This window comes from Sorex fumeus, unplaced genomic scaffold (assembly GCF_029834395.1).
Source record: "Sorex fumeus unplaced genomic scaffold, SorFum_2.1 ptg000265l, whole genome shotgun sequence".
NCBI lineage: Eukaryota > Metazoa > Chordata > Mammalia > Eulipotyphla > Soricidae > Sorex > Sorex fumeus.
The window spans coordinates 20,536,758-20,546,184 of record NW_026606322.1 but is presented as its reverse complement, the minus strand read 5'-3'; positions in this window follow the sequence as shown (position 1 = coordinate 20,546,184).

Sequence of the window (9,427 nt, the reverse complement as noted above, 5' to 3'; positions counted from 1 at the left end):
ATGAAATCATGCAATTTGTGGCAACATGGATGGAACTGGAAGATACTATGTTAAATGAAGTAAGCCAGAAGAAGAAATATAAACGCAGGATATTAGCACATATGTGTGGTATTCAGAATAATTATATAAGGAATGCTATGGTGTGGAATAGGGAACGCTGGATCCCCCTTGGCCCCAGAACACAGGGAGGAGAAGGGAAGAAATAGAGTGAAGGGGAAGGGTTAAAAAATATAGATGAGAGGCAACAGATCCTGGGGCCCAGGAGATTCAGATACATCAGTGATGTTAAAGAATGACTGAGCTAAATATCCAAACCACAGATTCAACAATATTAAAATAATGAAACTCAAATTTTAACAACTGAACTTAAAAATGTGCCTGTCATCTGGAGGCGGGGTCTTATGGAAGGGAACCTTGACAGAGGAAATTTAACAAAGATGGTGGAATTAGTGCTAGAATACTGTATGTCTAAAACTTAACCATGAATAATTTTGTAAATCTGCATGGTACTTTAATATAATAATAACAAAAAAACCTGAATCTGTGACTGTTTCCATGAAAGCAAAAACATCTACAGTGAAAAAGTAAAATCATAGGTTACTAAATCTGTTCAGGGAACAGATATTCTTGTTAAAATGTGAGAAGAAATTTAAGATACCATAAAAAACAAATTAGTCTATACTAGGTGCTACTCATTACTACATAAAGATGATTATTAATGAACAATATCATCATCATAAACAGGCTTAAAATATGTACCCAGAAACATAGCCAATTTATCAAATGCAAAATAAAAGTTTGTGATTGAGTGATACATATGGATATAGTGTAATATTAGGTTTCAAATATTACCTTGTTTTTACAGTGAACTTTGTTACTATATCACCTTTGTATTTGTAGGGATGTACCCACTACAAAGAAAAACTACAACATTAAAGTTGTCAGAATTACTGTATATCCCATTAATGAATCATAAGTAAAAGATATATCCAACTTTATCTAAAATCTTGTCAGTATAACTCTGTGTGGATTCCCACTTAGACACATATTGACATTTCCTCTATGTAGCACCAATAGAAAATTCCTAAGTAAATTTTGGGCATGGCAAATTAAAATATAATCTGTACATTTACAATGTAAAAATCACTTAATTAGATGCTAGGGGCACAAAAATGAATATAGTCTGTTGCTAAAAAAATCCTATGAGAGAAGCGTTGAAAATGATCAGTAGCAAACCAATACAACAAAAGACTTTAGCTGCCAAACATTATTTGCCAAAAAAAAAAAAAAAAAAACAATGAACCCAATGCTGTGAGGGCATTCTTAGCTATACTTCTATTTTACTTAACATATGTGTGGATTTGGGGAGCATAAAGTCATTTCCAAATTAAGAAATAAAAAAAACTAAGAATCACTTTATATTAAACAATGCTATTCATTTCTAAGGAACTAAGCTTTGGTGATCATATATCTGTAATCTCAAGATCACTGTTAGAGTGACGCATGTCAGATCATATTGATACAACCACCCACCTACCGTTTAAAACACATAGTATTTTATTGAATCTACTTATTGTTCTGCAGATCTGTTCTTCTGCTTTTGTTATTTTTAGCGATAGATATAATTTTATAAACTATCAGTCTGAAGTGAACTAATTTTTAAAAGATTGACAAGTCACTTTTATAATCTTTCGAACTAGTGAAAACATTTTTACTCTTCATTTTTCATAAACTTTTGAGCTCTTTTTTGCCCAAACCTCCCTAGCATACAGGTAGTTAAATATAGACTGAGAAAGAGAACTTTTCATGCTGAGTAATTTCCATGTTACTAATAAAGTGGAAGTTTGAAACACAGCTAAAGTGAAACATATACCTCTCTCTGCATTCTAAACAGTTTTTAATTCATAAACAACTTATAATATTGATGCAAGTCAGGTAGTAAAACTGTAGCACTATGGGATTGGAGAGATAGTGCAGGTGTTAAGACGCTTGCTTTCACAAGCCAAACCTGGTTTAATTCACTAGCACTGCTTAATGTATCAAGGGGAAATAATGTACCAAGGAGAATAATGTGCCTGGAGAAATCCTTGAACACAGACTTAAGAGTAACCCTTGAGCATCAGCAGAGAAGGCCCCAGAACCAAAAGCAAACAGTTGGTTAATTTACTAGAAGCACTGTAGCACTGTAGCACTGTCCTCCCATTGTTCATAGATTTTCTTGAGCGGGCCCAGTAACGTCTCCATCATGAGACTTGTTGTTACTGCGTTTGGCATATTGAATACATCATGGGTAACTTGCCAGGCTTTGCTGTGCGGGCGAGATACTCTCGTAGCTTGCCGGGTTCTCTGAGAGGGATGGAATAAGTCACATTCATTAATTGAAATTGAAATAGCAATGTGTTATGCTGATAGGTTATCTTTTATCCTTGATCACTGCCAACTGAATGTAAAGTAAATCAAATGAATAAATTTTATAGAATTAAAGAATACACCCAATATGTTCAAATAAAAGTAGTGTGTGGAATTAGCATGCCATTAAGTGAAGAGGGTAGAATAAAGTTATTTATCAATAAACAAATGGGAAAAATGCTTACCAATAAAAAAGATTATAATTTGAAAAAGTATGATTACTTAAAATATGTGTAAATTATAAACATTTTTCTAAGGGTATATTTTAAAGTTATAATTGGAGAAATACATAAATTTATGTATAAAAACATGTTCAAAAGGTGTATTTTTTTTTTACTGAAATACTGGCAAACATATTTGATTTCAAGTCAGAGGGATAACTTAATGGGCTTGAGAATGTTCTTAATATGCAGGAGGCTGAGATTGATTCATACCTCATATGATTACCCAAAGCTCTGTCAAGAGTAATCACAAGTACTGAGCCAGGATTAGCCCCACAGTTTTAAAAACCAATACAGAAACTGACACAGGTTCAATTCCCAGTACCCCATATGGTTCCCCATAGCTCTACCTGGAGTGATCCATGAGTGCAGTCAGGAGTAAGCCCTAAACACCATCAAGCATGCCCCCACTCAAAAATAAACAATTGAAGGAAAATAAATATATGTCTGTCATGCAAAAATGAGTATAAATATCTCATTATCCCTTTATAGGGTAAAACTTAAAATAGTATATTTCAACCATATACAGGACTAGGGCAACATCGGAGAAAGAATTTTATCTCCTTATTGTAGAAGAATATTCATAGCATATTTCTTGGGAATAAAAACAGATTTAAGAACAGTAGAACTGTAGCACTGTCCTCTCATTGGTCATCAATTTGCTTGAGCGGGCACCAGTAATGTCTCCTTTATGAGACTTGTTACTGTTTTGGGTATGTATACTAGAAGAAAATTAAAATTTCCTTATACCTTCTAGATTCTTTCTTTCTTTCCTTCCCAACCCCCACGCCTCTACATTCTAGATGCTTGACTGAGACTCAATGTCCAACAAAAAGTTACAAGAAAAACAAGTTTTATTATTTTGTAGTAAGGGACTCAAAAGATCCAATACACAAAGAACTGCTCAAAGCAGGAAGCCTTTATATCTTTAAGAAGGAAACAATATATTTGCAAAGAATAACAGGACATAGAAGCTAGGGGTTGGAGAAGTGCATTAGTGAGGAGTTAATAAGTTTTGTTTATATAGCCTACTCAGCCCTAAATTTTCTTGTTCTGGTGATAAGGATGTCTCTTTACTTCTTACACAGGGAGGCTACCTTTCACATGGGAGATTTATTTCTGCTTTCAGGGAGACAGAGGAGGGTCAGAGTTTTCTTTCTGTATTGACTCTTTCATAAGCAACTTAAATTCAAAACGAGCAATATGGCAAAGTGCCATTCTTTGGAATGATGTGCCCTGAACCCCATCACATTAAACTAGATACATTTGGATCATCATAAATACAAATGTAAACACTTAACAATGTTGTTTCTTATTCATATGGCAATAAAAGGTCTGGGGTATTTTTTCTACAGTTTTGAATTTTCTATTTTTCTTCAAAGCTTGTAATCATTATCATGGGTCAATTACTTATAAAATAAATTATGAATACTGTTTTGTTTCTGAAAAATAAACCCCTGAAAGGTATCATGAATCACCTAAACTTTGAGTTAGGCGTACAATGTATTAGCACACTAATTGCATATATATTCTAGCAATTAGCACACTAATTGCATATATATATATTATAGCACATATATATTAAGTGGAGTTGATCTGAACTTCTGGAATACAGAGAAGAACTATGTCACAGTGTTAGAATCTCAATTTCTACTGTTAAAAATCATGCAAATATGCTGGATATTCAATTAGCTTCATTCCAGTTTATGAATCACTCAGCAGCCCATTTGATAAGCAGAAAGGCCTTATAAGATAGTGACACAAACTGAAGAGCTTTTGTAATCAGAAAAAGAATGGGTTAAAGTTTACTAGCAAAATAAAATAAATTTTTAAGGCAAAACAACTTTTCATTAAGAGAAGTCTGGTGGTCATGCGTAAGTTAAATAAGAGTACTAATAATTTGTTGTATAAACCTGAATCTATAATCAGGTTAGGCATTATTTCATATTCGGGCCTTACCTGAAGAACTCCATATTGTACATGCTCTTTTTTCTTTAAACATATGAAGAGTGAAACGAAGAAATAGTACAGCAAGCAAGGTGCTTGCCTTGTTTGTGGCCAAACCCCAGAATCACATGTGGCTCCCCGAGTCCTGTCAAAATGAATCCTGAGTGCAGAGTAAGGAGTAAATACTGAGAAAATCTGGGTGTGACCCCAAAACCAGAAAAAGAAAAAAATAATTATTGTTTCCAACTATGAATGCAAGATCAAGTCATGGATATTGTCTACAAGTTATCCTCGTGAAACATTTGAACAGTGATTACATTTTAATGATGAAGTGCTGGAGTGTAAGGATTGAACATCCTGTTATAGGCAGAATTTCCACTGCTGTTAATTAACAGCAACTTTCCAGGCTCTGTACAGCTATGATACTCTTTAGGTTCATAGACATTTAAAAAAAATTCCACTCAGTAAAACACTAGTAAGTAAAGATATTACAGTAATTTTTATCTTGTAACCATAAAGGTTTAATTCTTTTTTTTTTAATTGAATCACTGTGAGATACAGTCACAAAACTTTCATGGTAGAGTTTCAGTCGTACAATGATTGACACCCATCCCTCCACCAGGGCACATTCTCCACCACCAATGTCCCCAGTGTACCAACCCCTTTCCAATCCTCCTCCTGCCTCTGTGGCAAACAATTTCTCTCATACGCTTTCTCCACTTTTGGTCACTATGGTTTCCAATATAGATACTGAGAGACTATCATGTTTGGTCCTTTATCTACTTTAAACACATATCTGAAAGTCCAATTCTACTGTCAATAAGGATAAATCTAGTTGAAATACAAGGTGACAGGCAAATAATGTATTTTGTTGACAACAAACTGATGGGTTGGATGACTGTTGGCTTGTGATCTGAAAACAACCACTTGTTTACTTTACATTACATGGGTTGGTTTTGGTTTGGGGGTCAAAACCATCAGTTCTGGGAGCTTACCTCTGATTGCGTTCAGGGACCACTCTTAATAGTGTTCAAAACACCATATATGGTGCCACGGATTAGACCAGGTCTAACTGCATGCTAATAAAGTAACCTTGTAATATCTTTTTTTAACCTTGTAATAAAGGTAAAGGAGCGATAGCACAGCGGGTAGGGCGTTCGCCTTACAAGCGGCCAACATGGCCGACCCGAGTTCGATTCCTCCGCCCCTCTCGGAGAGCCCGGCAAGCTACCGAGAGTATTTGATATGCCAGACACAGTAACAACAAAGTCTCCAATGGAGACGTTACTGGGCCCGCTCGAGCAAATCGACGATCAACGGGAGGGCCTTTACCTTTACTTTTACCTTAACCTTGTAATATCTCTCCAGTCCCAAAAAGTGAACATGTTTGCCACTCAATGCCTCTTTTGCAGATCACAACACCCAAAAGGAGAGAGAGAATACAGGGGATTGCCCTGCCACAGAGGCAGGGGGGGATGGGGGGATGGGGATGGGGGGATATTATCCATGGTGGTGGAAAATGGGCACTGGTGGAGGGATGGGTATCTGATCATTGTATAATCGAAACCCAAGCACAAAAAATTGTAAATGTACAACTGTACCTCATGGTGTTTCACTAATAAAAAAAAATACTGGTGTACAAAAATAAATAAATAAATAAAACCTAAAGGTTCCTGCAAATAAATAAATAAATAAATAAATAAAGTAACCTTGTAATATCTTTTTTTAACCTTGTAATATCTCTCCAGACCCAAGAAGTGCTTTGTATTTATTTTTACAAAGAAAGGGAACAGAAAAGTACATTTTTTAGGAATGGTGTGCTACAGACCAGTGAATTTGATCACTTCATATCCCATTACTCATAGATTTGCTAGAGTGGACGCCAGTAACGTCTCCATTCATCCCTGTTGCGTCCTAGCATAGCCCAATGGCATCTACTCATTCTAGTAACACAAAGAGCCTCAAACCGATTGTTCAGGGTATTGACATAGAAGTCTGACCATCTCATAGATGGACGGCCACGTGATCTTTTGATGTCCCATGGAATACAGTTGGTAATGGCTCTTGTCCAGCAGTCGTCTCTAAATCTCATTACATGCCCAGCTCATCTGATTTTCAATGCCTCGGCAAATGAGACAGCATCCCTCATTCTTGAGCGTTGATGGAGGTCGGAACTTCGGATTCTTTCTCTCATTTGAGTGAAGCGTGATACTCCAAGCATAGCTCTTTTGATTCTTCTTTGAGAGACCAAAATAGAGTTCTCATGCTGTTTTCATAGGGCTCAGGTCTCTGAGGTGTGTGTTAATGCAGGAAGAACAGTGGAATTGAAGAGATGTGATCGAACATGGAGGTTCTTCATCCTTTTAGTTACTTCTTTGATGCTCTTGAAGGCATTCCCAGCCGCTCTCTTCTTCCTGCACAAATCAGGTACCAGGTCATTCGTCATGTTGACTTCTAAACCTAGGTACATATAACTGTTGCATTCGGAGATGTTTGTCCCATTGAGAGTGAATAGAACACCAGGAACAAGACTGTTTCTCATGAACACTGTCTTTGTGAGATTCAGCTGTAGTCCAACCTTTCTACACTCACGGTCAAAGCTGGTCAGCATTCGTGCAGCTTGGCTGATGTTTGGTGTTATTAGAACAATGTCATCAGCAAAGCAGAGGTGTTGTAGTTCACTCCATCTATCTTCACTCCTGTTCCTTCCCATTCCAGTAGTTGCACGACATTCTCAAAGGTGGCACTGAAGAGTTTCGGTGAAATAGAATCACCCTGCCGAACCCCTCTCTTGACATCGATGATCACTTCTTTGTACAGTGGTCAGATCCTTGTAGTGAATCTGTAATACAGCTCACAGAGTATCCTGATATATTGAATTTGAACGTCCTGATTGTCTAGGGTTTCGATGACTACTTCCATCTCAACAGATTCAAAAGCCTTCTTTAAATGAATGAACGTTAGACAGAGCAGCATCTTGAACTTCCAAGAAACCTTAATGAGCTTGGTTATCATATGTATATGTCGATGGTGCTGAATCCTTTTTTGGAACCCAACTTGCTCACATGGTTGTCCTTAATCTAGTGTTCTGCCAATCCTATTCAGGGTGACTCAAGTGAACAACTTGTAGATGACAGACAATAGGCAGATTGGGCGATAGTTGCCAATGTCGTGGATGTCTCCCTTCTTGTATAGTAGTATAGTCCTGCTGATTTTCCATTGGGATGGAACCTTGCATTCAGACAGGTAGCATGTGAAGAGCTGAGCCAGTATATTTATGAGTACTGACGATCTTCAGGTGTTCAGGTCTGACCTTGTTTGGGCCCGGTGCTCTTTGTTTCTTTACCGATGAGGTGGTGTGTCAGATTTCGAAGGGAGAATGCTGGGAACAACATATCCCTCCTGCAGAATTAGGTATGTGGGCAAGTGGACGTGGCTATTAAAGAGATCTGAGTAGAAGTCATGAATAATCTTCTCCATTGCCCTTCTGTAGATGTGATAGATCCATCAGGATGTTGAAGGGCAGTCATGTTGGTCTTGTAGTTGGTGAAGGACAGGCGGGCGTTATGAATGGTTTTCCCGGCTTCTGCTGCATCTACAAGCACTTCACTCTACTCTCTTTGAGGTCTTCTTTGATTGCTTCTCTGCACTGCTTTGCGAGCTCAGACATTTGCTTGTGGTTGTCTGAGGCATGTGCCAAGCCACGTTGGAGAATAAGCTCAAGAGTTTTCAAAAACAGGCTTTTTTTGTGTGTGGTTATCTCTCTCTTGGCATTCCTCGGACAATCATGGAGGTGCTGAACCAGCCGATCGTATTCCTTGTCAATGTTGTCAATGACGGCATCTTCCCATGTTGTTGCAACAGAGCCAAAGAGCTCCCAGTTGGTGGTCGTTCTGGGAGTTCTCTTCTTATACTTTGCATTCCTTTCTCCCCACTCTGTGAAGTAGAATTTTGCACGAAGGAGATGGTGGTTCGATTCTATTTGGAATTTTGGGATAACAGCAAATCAGTCAGGCAAAACGGTCTGACTGAAAATGATGTGGTTGATTTATTGTGAAACCATCCACCGGGAGACTCCTATGTCCAACGTTTAGATTCGGCCTTCTGAAACTGTGAGTTACCATGGATGGTCTTGATCAACATGATGAACTCAGACAGTCTGTCACCCTGTTCATTCCATTTTAGGCCATGGGTTTCGATGTGGAGTTCTTCAACTGATTTTCTCAGTCCTATCTTGACATTAAAATCACCGACAATGATCTTGTAGAAGGTGTGGTCTTCTTTATAGAACTTCTCCAGCTCCATGTAGAACTTCTCAATTTCTCCTATATCATAAAATTGGATGTTCATGCATAGTTTTCTATCTTCGTAGAAGATAGAAACTGCTGGCAGTGAGCCACATCTATTCAAGTGTAATCATCCGATTCGGGTTGTTAGACATTCGAATGAATCAATGCTCATGGCTAAGTTCGTGTTGACAAGGACACCGACACCACCGACACCTCTTTTGTTGCATGTTCCAAGGAACAGCTCTCCAGTGTGGAAAACGGCGTGATGTGATTGATGCCTTCTCGTCTCGGTCAGACCAATGATGTCGTACTTGATCTTTTGCGCTTGTACCATCAGGTCCTCGATGGATGCATCAGATGCCAGTGTATGTGCATTGAAATTACAGACAGTCATTTTTGTCTTTCTTCATTTTGGCAGCCTAGTTCGGTCTTGAGATTTTATCAGCCTCTCCTTCCATATTCTTGTCACTTAATCACTTAATCACTTAACTTCCCGTTAGTCGTCGATTTGCTCGAGCGGGCGCCAGTAACGTCTCCATTTGTCCCTGTCGCGTGCTAGTG